Source organism: Calliphora vicina, chromosome 2 (genome assembly GCF_958450345.1).
Source record: "Calliphora vicina chromosome 2, idCalVici1.1, whole genome shotgun sequence".
NCBI classification, from domain to species: domain Eukaryota; kingdom Metazoa; phylum Arthropoda; class Insecta; order Diptera; family Calliphoridae; genus Calliphora; species Calliphora vicina.
This window is the reverse complement of record NC_088781.1, coordinates 135,696,068-135,709,326: the sequence shown is the minus strand read 5'-3', so window position 1 is coordinate 135,709,326 and position 13,259 is coordinate 135,696,068. Positions and strand designations below refer to the sequence as shown.

Sequence of the window (13,259 nt, the reverse complement as noted above, 5' to 3'; positions counted from 1 at the left end):
TAAGAGTGCTATATTCGGCTGTGCCGAATCTTGTATACCCTTCACCAAATTATACTTCAAAATTTTAAATATTTTTAGGTAAACAAACATTTTTTTCCAGTTGTTATTTTAATTTTTTCGATTATTTTAAATTTAATTTTTTTTTTTTTTTAATTTTAAAATTTTTTTTTGTTTTTTCAATTTTTTTTTTGTGAAAAAAAAAATTCAGGTTAAAATTTATTTTTTCCGATTTTGACCCATTGTAGGTCCAACTTACTATGGTCTTATATACGTCGTTGCAAATGTCTTTGAAATATCTATCATTAGATATCATATTGTCTTAGTAATCCAGATATAGGTCAAAAATATTGACAGAATTATTGAAGATTTGGATCCCGAAGATATCTGGGGTCTTCAGAAAATTGATTTCAACAGACAGACGGACATGGCTTAATCGACTCCGCTATCTATAAGGATCCAGAATATATATACTTTATAGGGTCGGAAATGAAAAATGTAGAAATTACAAAAGGAATGACAAACTTATATATACCCTTCTCACGAAGATGAAGGGTATAATATGACAATAATCGGTTGTCCCGGATTTTTCCTTATATCTCAGCCATTTTTGGGCCGATTTTCACGATTTTTTCCAAAATGTGTAAGAAATTTATTTAATTTCTATAAAATTATCGTTTAAAAAAATATATTTTTGGTATAAAAGGTACTTTTTTGGTACTTTTTGCAAACTGAGAAAAATTTCATTTATTGATTAACTTTTTGTAATTGCTTTTAAAAAAGTACCTTTATTTTTGGTTAAAAATGTACTTTTTTGGCACTTATTCCGAAATGCACTTTGAAAAAAATCGTTTTAAAAAATTAAATTTAGGATACCGATTTTTGTTTTCCAAAAATAGTACTTTTTCGAAATGTGATGTGAATTAGATTTTAATAAGAAATCATTTTAATTTGTTGAAATATACATATCATTTAACTAAAATATAATATAAAATATTTTTTGGTACTTTTTCCATACTGAGAAAATATAAACGAAGTTTCATTTATTGCTTCTCTTCTTAAAATTGCTTTTGAAAATGTTAAAATTGCTTTTGAAAGCTACCATTTTTTGGTTTCCAAAAAAGTACTTTTTTGATACTTTTTCAAAAATGTGCTTTGAATTAGATTTTAATAAGAAATAGTTTTAGTTTCTTTAAATTTATCATATTAAAAAAATAAATTGTTTTTTAAAAAGTACTTTTTTGGTACTTTTTCCAAACTGAGAAAAATTTAGCGGAAATTTCATTTATTGCTTCAGTTTTTATAAATGTTTTTTAAAAAGTACCTTTTGGGTTCCCAAATAGTACTTTTTTTGGTACTTATTCCAAAATGTGTTTTAAATTACATTTTAATAATAAATCATTTTAGTTTCTTTAAATTTATCATTTAAAAAAAATATTTTGTTGTTTTAAAAAGTATTTTTTTGATACTTTTTCCAAACTTATATTTTTATAATTTCTTTTAATAAAGTATCTTTAGGGTTCCTATTTTGTGTTCACCAAAAAAAGTACTTTTTTCAAAATGTGTTTTAAAATAGATTTTAATAAGAAATCATTTTAATGTCTTTAAATTTATCATTTAACAAAAAAATATATTGTTTTTTAAAGAGTACTTTTTTGGTACTTTTTCCAAACTGAGAAAAATTTAGCAGAATTTCATTTATTGATTAACTTATTAGAATTGCTTTGAAAAAGTACCTTTAGGGTACCAGTTTTTGTTCCGAGAAATAGTACTTTTTCTAAAATAGGTTTTGAATTAGATTTTAATAAGAACTCATTTTAGTTTCTATAAATTTATCATTTAACAAAAATATATTGTTTTTTAAAAAAGTACTTTTTGGTACTTTTTCCAAACTGAGAAAAATTTAGCGGAAATTTCATTTATTCATTAACTTATTAGAATTGCTTTAAAAAAGTATCTTTAGGATACTAATTTGAGTACCCAAATAGTACTTTTTTTTTGGTACTTTTTCCAAAATGTGTTTTGAATTAGATTTTAATAATAAATCATTTTAATTTATTTAAATTTATCGCTAAACAAAAATATATTGTTTTTATAAAAAGTACTTTTTTGGTACTTTTTCCAAACTGAGAAAAGTTTAGCAGAATTTCATTTATAGCTTCACTTTTTATAAATGCTTTTTAAAAAGTACCTTTAGGGTACTAATTTGGGTTCCCAAATAGTACTTTTTTTTGGCACTTTTTCCAAAATGTGTTTTAAATTACATTTTAATAATAAATCATTTTAGTTTCTTTAAATTTATCATTTAAAAAAAATATTTTGTTGTTTTAAAAGTACTTTTTTGGTACTTTTTCAAAATTTTGCGGAATTTCAATTATTGCTTATATTTTAATAATAAATCATTTTAGTTTTATTAAATTTATTATTTAACAAAAATATTTTGTTGTTTAAAAAGTACTTTTTTGATACTTTTTCCAAACTGAGAAAAAATTTAGCGGAATTTTATTTATTGCTTATATTTTTATAATTTCTTTTAATAAAGTACCTTTAGGGTTCCAATTTTGTGTTCACCAAAAAAGTACTTTTTTTCAAAATGTTTAAATTAGATTTTAATAAGAAATCATATTAATGTCTTTAAATTTATCATTTAACAAAAAAATATATTAAAAAAAAATATTAAAAAGTACTTTTTTGGTACTTTTTCAAAACTTTGAAAAATTTTGTGGAATTTCAATTATTTCTTAACTTTTTAAAATTTCCAAAATGTGTTTTAAATTAATTTTAATAATAAATCATTTTAGTTTCTTTAAATTTATTATTTAACAAAAATATTTTGTTGTAGTACTTTTTTGATACTTTTTCCAAACTGAGAGAAAATTTAGCGGAATTTCAATTATTGCGTAACTTTTTAAAATTTCTTTTGAAAAGTACTTTTAGGGTACTCATTTTTGTTCCGGATAAAGTACTTTTTTAGTACTTTTTTCAAAATGTGTTTTAAATTAGATTTTAATAAGAAATCATTTTAATGTCTTTAAATTTATCGTTTAACAAAAATATATTAATTTTTAAAAAAGTACTTTTTTGGTACTTTTTCCAAACTTTGAGGAATTTAATTTATTGCTTCACTTTTTATAATTGCTTTTAAAAAGTACTTTTAGGGTACCCATTTTTGTTCGGAGAAAAAGTACTTTTTTGGTACTTTTTCCAAAATGTGTTTTGAATTAGATTTTAATAATAAATCATTTTAATTTCTTTAAATTTATCGTTTATCAAAAATATATTTTTTTTTTAAAAAAGTACTTTTTCCAAATTAATAAAAAAGTTGCGGAATTAAATTTATTGCTTCACTTTTTATAATTGTTTTTTTTTTAAAAAAGTACTTGTTTTGGTACTTTTTCCAAAATGTGTTTTAAATTACATTTTAATTAGTTTCTTTAATTTTATCACTTAACAAAAATATTTTGTTGTTTTAAAAAGTACTTTTTTGAAACTTTTTCAAAACTGAGAAAACCCTTAATAGGTATAATAGTATGTGGGTGCGTATAGAGTTTTGTGAACTAGCAGGTTAATAAACAGTTCGTGTGAGCTCAAGTAAAAGTTGTTGTAAGGCTACATAGTTATTTTTATCAAGGACATAGAAATGTCTGCCCAAATTAAGAATTGGCATATTTGGTAATATAATTTAGCCAGCGGCCATAAAACCTAACAAAAACTAACATTTCTATGTTTGATTGTGAGTCTGTGTGTGAGGGGGTAAAAGTAATAAAATATAAGAGTGTTGCTAAGGGGATGACGATAAAGCAGACTGCCGGCAAATATTAAGATGGTTGTGGTGTTGCAACAAAATGTGTGTGTGTGTTATAATACCGCCTAACTAGTAATCGTATCATTTCAGGAAAATCACTCACTCCTTTTTGTAGTAAATGTGCAAATTGCAAAATGATGCAGGGTTTGTAAGTTACAGTATTTTCATTCTTTTTTGACAGTGTTAATGTATTAAGGGTAATAGTGAGGGGTAAGGCGAGGCAAGGGTCATGTGTGTTTTACTCAAAATTATTTGTTAGAAAAAACGTGTCAGTCAAGATTTTATTTCTCTTTTGTAATAATAACAAATTTAGTTGTTGTGTTAACTAAACAAATACAAACACATGAAATTAGAAATATAAAAATAAATAAATTTAATCAATGCGACATGTGTGAGAAAGATTTCAGGAAATATTTAGCTGTGACAAAACTTATTGACAGCAAATATTTGAAAATTGACCAGCTGAATTTGTAATGAAAACAAACAAAAGCCAGAAATTCTATACAATTAGAAATGTTTGGGATTGTTATAAATAAATAAAGGTTAATGAAGTGTGTAGCTTAAAAAAAGTGTTAAAAATATTATTTTCTTAAGGATTAATTTACAGACTTTTTGACGAATATCTTTAATAACAACCCCTCCTTTTAAAATTTATATTGTATTTACAATTCAATTAAATCTCATTATGTAAAATGTTTCGACAACAAAGTCCTCTTAAAACGGATTAAATTTAATCATATTGAAGATTTCTGCTCAAACTATTTAATAACCAGGCAATAATTCAAAGCCAGTTAAATTTAAGGCCCCAAGGACTATTTTGCAATTAACAACAAACATTTAGAAACATAATTTAAATCACCAATCAAAAACATTGAAGCCTTTACGGCCCATAAACAAACTACAAAATGTTTAAATGTGGTGACACCAAACAATCTCCGCATCAAGGATAAAGGACCCTGAAAGGGATGTACAAGAGCAAAATAACTTTATTATTAAACACTTTAATTTATAGGCTGCACTACAACTACATAAACTACTCCTTTTTTCCACACAAATTTCATAGAATTAATGTTCCAAAAATAGATTTTTTTGTTGGACATTTCCAACATTTTATTGCTTTTATTTAATGGCACCACAGTGATTTAAACATTAACATGGTTTTAATAACAATAATAAAATCCTGTCACACACACATTCCAGTTTTAATGTATCAACCTTGAAACATCATACAATAATAACAACAGCAAAATTAAAGGATGTAAATGAATGTCAAAAAAGGACTTTAGATGTTAGGCCAAGCCAATATTTGTTTCATTATATATTTCTTTACTTTGGCAAATCTAATGAGTTTTATAGCTATTTTGTGACAAGATATTTTCCATTTTTGTGGTTCATTTAGACAGAAAAGCCATGAGACCTTATGATTTTAGGCATCAAAGGACATTAATGACATCAAAGGTTGAGTGAAATGTTTAAAGGTTTAATTACCAACAAAGCCTGGTAAATTATCCACAAATATTCATAGATAAAATGACAAAAATTTTGTAATAAAATCTTTATGTTTTTAAAAGGTACCTTTATTTTGGTACTTTTTGTGATACATTTTAATGAGATTTAATTACAATAAATCCAGTTTTAAATCGACAAATAAAATGACAAACATTTGGTAATAAAATCTAATAAAATCTTTATATTTAAAAAGGTACCTTTATTTTGGTACTTTTTGTGATAAATTTTAATGAGGTTTAATTACCAACAAAGCCTTATATTTAAAAAGGTACGATACATTTGAATGATATACAATTACTGCGTAGCCTTGTAAATTATCCACAAATATTCATAGATAAAATGACAAAAAAATTTTAATAAAATCTAATAAAATCGTTATATTTAAAAAGGTACCTTTATTTTGGTACTTTTTGTGATAAATATTAATGAGGTTTAATTACCAACAAAGCCTTGTTAATTATCCACAAATATTCTAGATAAAATTTAAACATTTTATAATCAACTCTTTATATTTGAAAAGGTACCTTTATTTTGGTACTTTTTACGATAAATTTGAATGATGTATAATTACAGCGTAGCCTTGTAAATTATCCACAAATATTTGTAGATAAAATGACAAAAAAATTTTAATAAAATCTAATAAAATCATTATGTATAAAAATGTTCCTTTATTTTGGTACTTTTTATGATAAATTTTAATGAGATATAATTACAACTTAGCCTTTTAAATTATTCACAAATATTTGCAGATAAGACAACATTTTCTAATCAAATATTTTTATTTAAAAAGGTATTTTTAATGGTACTTTTTTAGCATTCAATTTTAATGAGATTTCAAACTGACTTTAAAAGCCAGAGAAAAATCTATTTCAGAAAGTACTTTTTTGGTACTTTTGTTAATTTTTAAATATTTTTTTCATAAAATAGTACTATTTTGGTACTGTTTTTAAGAAAATAAAATAAATTTTGGTTTAAATAACAACAAAGCCTTGTAAATTATCAATGAGTATTCAAAATTAAATTATTATTTAAACCTTTTTTTGATACTTTTTAGCATAAAATTAAAAGAGCTTTATAGATTTAGCTCTCAAACATAAATATTTGGTTTTAAAACAAAAACAAATAAGAGAGCTATATTCGAATCTTATATACCCTTTACCAAATTATACTTCAAAATACAAATTTTAAATATTTTTAGGTAAATAAAATCAATTTTTTTCCATAGTTGTTTTGTTTTCATTTTTTGGAAAAAAATAATTTTTCGAATTGTTAACGCGTTTGTGCAGATGTTTGTAACGCCCAAAAATATTAGTCTAACACCCACCTTAAAGTATACCGATCGACTTAAAATCACTTTCTGAGTCTTTCTGAGTCGATTAAACGATGTCCGTCCGTCCGTCCGTCTGGTCGGCTGTCCATGTAAACCTTGTGCGCAGAGAAGATATTTCGATGAAATTTGGTACATATTATTTTTTCGGCACAAGGACCAAGCCTATTGAAACTGGCTGAAATCGGTCCATTATTTCACCTAGCCCCCATACAAATCTCCTTCCGAAATTGGACTTTATCCGTCATAAATGTTTAATTTATAAATGTATCTCCACAAATTCCGCTCCAAATAAGTTTTATATACACAAAATTCATGTCACAAAATTTTGTTACGATCGGTCCATAATTAGTCATAGCTCCCATATAGACCCGCTTCCGAAAATCACTTTAACGTGCATAAATCGCTTAAAAATGTTGGTATACACACAAAATTCAACATAGTTAACTTTAATTTAGTCATAAATCACACGACCTAATTTCATGGTGATCGGTCCATAATTGGTCATAGCCCCCATATAAGGCCCATTTCCGAAACTCACTCAAAAATATAAATTATTGAAATTTTAAAAGAAAAATGTTTTTGCTCTTTTACTTAGTGTAGGGTATTATATGGTCGGGCTTGACCGATCATACTTTCTTACTTGTTTTTGGTTTTATTTAATTTTTTTTTTTTTAATTTTAATTTTTTTTTTTTTTAAATTTTAATTTTTTTTTTTTAATTTTATAAAAAAATTTTTTTTTTTTTGGTGAAACAAAAATTCGGGTTAAAAAATTTTTTCCGATTCTGACCCATTGTAGGTCCAACTTACTATGGTCTTATATACGTCATTGCAAAGGTCTTTGAAATATCTATCATTAGATATCCATATTGTATATATTAATGACTTAGTAATCCAGATATAGGTAAAAAGTCGAGGTTGTCCTGGTTTTTTCCTCATATCTCAGCCATTTGTGGGCCGATTTTGCTGATTTTAAATTGGAAACTTCTCGAAAGCATGTCTGACAGAATTATTGAAGATTTGCATCCCGAAGATATCTGGGGTCTACAGAAAATTGATTTCAACAGACAGACGGACATGACTTAATCGACTACGCATCTATAAGGATCGAGAATATATATACTTTATTGGGTCGGGAAATTATATTGTGGAAATTACAAACGGAATGACAAACTTATATATACCCTTCTCACGAAGGTGAAGGGTAAAATAAATTATTATTAGTAGCTAGTACTTTTTTGGTACTTTTGTTAATTTTTAAATAGTTTTTCATAAAATAGTACAATTTTATCACTTTTTTCAAGAAAATAAATTGTAGTTTTAAGTTTAAAGTACTTTTGATACTTTATAGATTTTTAATCTAAAATTACAACAAATTACATTAAAAGTACGTTCTTTGGTACTTGTTTCTTGAATTTAAGTACATTTTTTTATAAATTTAAATTTTTTATATTTCTAATAATTCATGACCTTTTTAAACAACCTAAATCGAATAAATTTGATTTCATATCCCAGTATGCAAAATGATTCGAAGTTATATCGAAAATGAATCATTTTTTCGTAAAATTTTATCGTAATCGACTTCGATATAATGTCGAGAATGTGCGTGTTTTCCTAAGTAGAGTGCAGAGCTATATAGAGTCGAAAATCTTTTATTATTCTGATTCTAATTTTTATCGATATACTATACCTTTTTCGGTATTAAAAATGTTCTAAAATGATTCGATTTCGATTAAATATATGAACAATTTCGTATACTTTATACTATCGAGCAATTTCTTCTTGAAATAATACATATTATATGTGTTTTCATTTTCAAATGCAATAAACTCTGCCATATTTCTGATGTTTGCTGATTTTGAAGATTCGAATTGTCAAAAACAACATCAATAATTGGCTGCGCTTTTCTTTTAAGACGTCTTTGATCCATTTTTCGTGTTAAACTATATTTTTATGAATATGTTATTGATAGGATAAGAAATAAAATTTTATTTTCTCACAAATTGACAAAAGAATAATATGTATGTATATGAATTTGTCAATTTGTGAAAAAATAAAATTTGACATTAAAAAAAAATCGAACATTATTCGCCATTTCTATAAAATATTAAAATACGATATTCTAAAAAATGTAGATTGGATAGAGCATCATAATAAATTCATATTTTCGATTTCAATTCGAAATAAGTTCGATAAAAAGAACTGACTCGAAATTTGCATACTGGGATTTATCATTAATGTAACATTTTTTTAAAAACTACAATATTTTTTGTTACTTTAATAAAAAAATTGTACTTTTTCATTAAAATAGTAATATTTTTGGATAATTTTATTATTTCACTTTAGGTGCTAGTACATATAACCAAAAATTGCTTTAAAAAAATTTTAATATTAGCACTTTACACAATTTTTAATTAATTAAATTTTATATTTGGTCAATTCACAAGGTCTCTTATCAGTCATATTGTCATAATGTCTTAATATATCACTACTCGGCGGCTCGGCTTAACCGACTCTTAGGCATTCGGCACAGGTCTCTGCTGGTTGGTTACGATAACAAAATAAACATAGCATACAGAGTAATATTATTTTAGGAAATTTTTTGCTTGAAAAGCAATAAAAGCAATTGTGAAATATTAGGACATTATGACAATAGGACATAATAAGAGACTTGTGAATTCACCAATTATATATTTTCTTATCATCGTAATTTGTTTGAACTAAAAATGTACTTTTTCGAAACAAATCAATTTCATGAATTAGACTTCAATAGTATGAAATTATTGTAATTAAGATACCTTTTTTTAAAAAAAAAACACTTTTTTGGTACTTTTACAAAAATGCTCTTTTTTATACCTTCAGCAATAAACTAATTTATGTTTCAATTGAAAACAGTTGTAATGTTGTATTATTTGAAGAGAGTACATTTTTCGCACTTATGCTAATAGATTATCTTGTTTAGAAAATTATTATTCTGTTTCATTTTGAAAGGTGTTTTTGTAAAATATACCTATTTTTGTGAAAGAAATCAAAATATTGTACTTTGTACTCGTTTTCAAAAAGTACTTTTTGTATGCTTTCTGCCACAAAGTATTTTTTTCTTTATTTGATTTGATTATAAATATTGTCATGCTTTATGCTAACAATTTGAAATTGTTAAAAGTACTTTTTAAAAAATATTTTTGTTGTACATACTTGTAATTTTCAATTAATTAAAAGAATTACTTTTTTGCTTTTGTTTACAAAACTTTATTTTCACAATGGCTATAGGGCATTACGCAGTTTTTAATTAAGTTTGAAAAAGTACTTTTTACCAAAGTTGTCCTTTTTTGTCGTTTGTTCAAAATTCAAATTTTAATGAATTCAACTGAAATAACCGCAATATACATATTTGAATGTGTTTAAATAATTCGTTTTTATTAATAAAAAAAAATTAAGGTTTTTTATGAAAATAAGTTGAAATTTTTAAAAATCGAGTTTTTTTCTATTTCTGGAAAGTATTTATTTTTTTAAAATCTTGTTCTTAATAGTATATTATGGTCAAAAATCAAAATTTTTAGATAAGTACTAAAAAAATTAAAAAAATTTCAAAAAGTACATTTTTGGTACTTTTTCAAAAATTTATTTTAATAATGCCAATAACGTTTTTAATGAATTTAATTTTAATTTTCATGAAAACTTGGACTTTATGTTTAAATTTTTAAAAAAATACCTTTTTGGTACTTTTGCTAAAATTATTTGAAATTTTTGTGGTTATGTGATAAAAATGGAAATTTTAAAAACGTACTTTTCAAAAATTATATTTTAATGAATAGAATTTTGATTTCGGTTAATTTGAAAAAGTAATTTTTTGGTACTTTTCAAAAAAAAACTTTTTGGTACTTTTAATAAAGTTATAATTTTTTGCGTTTTATAGTACAAAATTCATATTTTTAATGGATTTTACTAAAATAAAAATATAAAAATTTTATAAAAATTACAAATTTAAAAAAGTAGTTTTTTGGTATTTTATCAAAAATTAATTTTTATAATGCCAATAGCGATTTTAATGAATTAAATCTAAATTTTCATGAAAATTTGTTTTTTTCGTGTAATTTTAAAAAGTACCTTTTTTTGTACTTTTGCTATAAATTACTAAATTTATATATTTTGTAGTAGAAATTAAATTGTTTGCATTAACAAATTCCTTATATGTTTGTTATACAGCTGCTCCTTTGTTTTTAAGAATATAATTTATTTTGAAAATATTCCCAACTGTAAAATTTCTCATAATATTTATGTGTACAAAAAAAACAACATGAAAAAGTTGTAATATAAACAATAATTACACAAATAATGACGTTTAAATTTCCATATGAGCCTGTAATGTTGATTTAAAAGTTTATGGAGAAAGATTACTTTAACATAAATGTTTCTTTCGACCGCACAAATAAAGCTGCCACACACAGACTCATAAATTCATTTGCAACAGCACTTAATCACATTTTATATTATAGGTACATGTGTATACTACGCACATAATAAAGTAAATATATAAACCTCAAAAATAACATTAATTTTTTATAAAGAAAATAACACAAATAAAACCCAAAAGGAAAGTGAAGCACTCTACAGCAGTGGTCGGCACTCATGGCTATCAGAGGCCGAACGTGAACGACTATTTACATGTAAACAACATGAATGTGAGCAGAACTCATAAAAATTATGAAAAGGGAAACAAAAAGGAGTTTTAATGTTCTGCATGTGCCAACCACTGCTCTAATTCCATGAATACGTATGATAATTTAGTAATGCAGCCTTTTGAGGTGATAAAAAATAAGAAACTTCTCTACAATTACTCTTATAAACACAAGTATGTGTATATAGAATTCATTACACAAAAACAGAGAAATTATTTACAACTTTTTGTTACACAAAAAGGTCATATAAAGAACATTTAATATGTTAGTATCTCAGTTTTTGTTGTTTTTGCTAAACTAATATTTAATTTGTGAGAGTGTATAAGTGTGATAAACGAACCGAAAATTTTTGAATAAAACTACTACTTCTACACAAAACTATAATAAACATAAAGCCAACAATAAGGATAATTTGCAAACACAACATTATGCTTCCACTTCTACTTACCACTCACACAAAAGTAATGAAAATTGTAGCAAAAGAAAAAAACTACAACCTTGAATGCAAATAATATTCATAAGAATTGTACTCCAGCTCTACAAGAACAATCATGTTATCAGGAATAACAACATAAGTGTCATTTGTATTTGTAGTGCTGTGGTATGTGTTGTATGTTTATGAAGTTGTGGTAAAACTTAAGTTCCTTGTTAGTTTTTTTTTTTCTTCTCTACTACATTCCTATACTCAGACACTTCTAAACCACCTTGGGAGGCAGTTACACTCATTAAAAGTTTATGTTGTTTATGAAAAAGTAACACAAGTAGTTGTTGGAAACTTGGAATACAACTTGTAAAATAATAAAGCATCTCAACTGCTACCTCTAGATTCCATAAGGAGCTGATGGTGAAAGAAAAGAAAACAACAAAAAATAGTCAGTTATGTAAAGGAATAAAGCCTTAATTTAAATAAATCTGAATTCTTAACTATAATATTGTTACAATTAAATAAATCTCCTATTTTTAAAAAAGTACTTTTTAGGTACTTTTTGCAATATTTGTTTTTAAGGTTCTAGAATGAGTAATTCATTTAATTATTAGTATCTTTATTAAAAATTAGGTTTTTTAAAAAAGTACTTTTTTGGTACTTTTGCAAAAATAAATTTTAATATTTATTTTAATGGATATTTTAGCGATTAAAATGTAATTTGAATGTAAATAAAGTGATAAGTAATATTTCTTATTATATAAAAAAATAATTTTTAGGTACTTTTTGCAAAAAATGTTTTTAAGGTTCTACAATGAGAAATTAATTTAATTATTTATATCTTTATTAAAAATTTTGATTTTTGAAGAAAGTACTTTTTTGGTACTTTTGCAAAAATGTATTTTAATTTTTATGCTAATTGATATTTAAGACTATAAAATGTATTTTTATTTATTTCTTATTATATATTAAAAATAAGATTTTTTAAAAAAACTCCCATTTTGGTACTTTTATAAAAACTTATTTTTTTAATAACAAAAGTCGATATACATATATAAAAAAATGTATTTAATTCGCTTCCTATAGTCCATTAAATCAAATTTTTCAAAAGTACCATAAAAGTACTTTTTTTCAAAATATATTTTTTTTTAATAAAATTTTACATTTTCGAATTCTATTAGTCTTTTTTAACACTAAAATATTATTGAAATTTTGAACATTTTGTTCAACTTAGAAAATAGTACTTTTTTTTTGCTCAAAAAACTTGTTTTTAAACTCAAAAAGTACTTTTTTAGGTACTTTTAACAAATTTGTATTGAATGGACTAAAGGAAGAGTAATAAATACATTTTGTTAAAAATATCAACTAAAAATATGTTTCCTTTTTAAAAAGTTACCAATTTGGTAGTTTTAGAAAAATGTAATTTTTTGATTTTTTGAAATGTAATATTTTGAAAATTACTGATTTAATGGTACTTTATTAATAAAAACTTTAAAAATATTTCATTTAACTAAATA

At 24.1% G+C, this 13,259-nt stretch overlaps 1 protein-coding gene across 1 annotated transcript in view; it reads right to left on the bottom strand.

Moving 5' to 3' along the window:
- LOC135952210 (protein CNPPD1) overlaps positions 1-11,604 on the bottom strand; it is a 526,375-nt gene extending 514,771 nt beyond the window's left edge. The window contains exon 1 of the mRNA XM_065502057.1: positions 11,596-11,604. The gene's annotated coding sequence lies outside the window, so the exon portion shown is untranslated. The remainder of the gene's footprint in view (positions 1-11,595) is intronic.
- Positions 11,605-13,259: the final 1,655 nt, after the last annotated feature.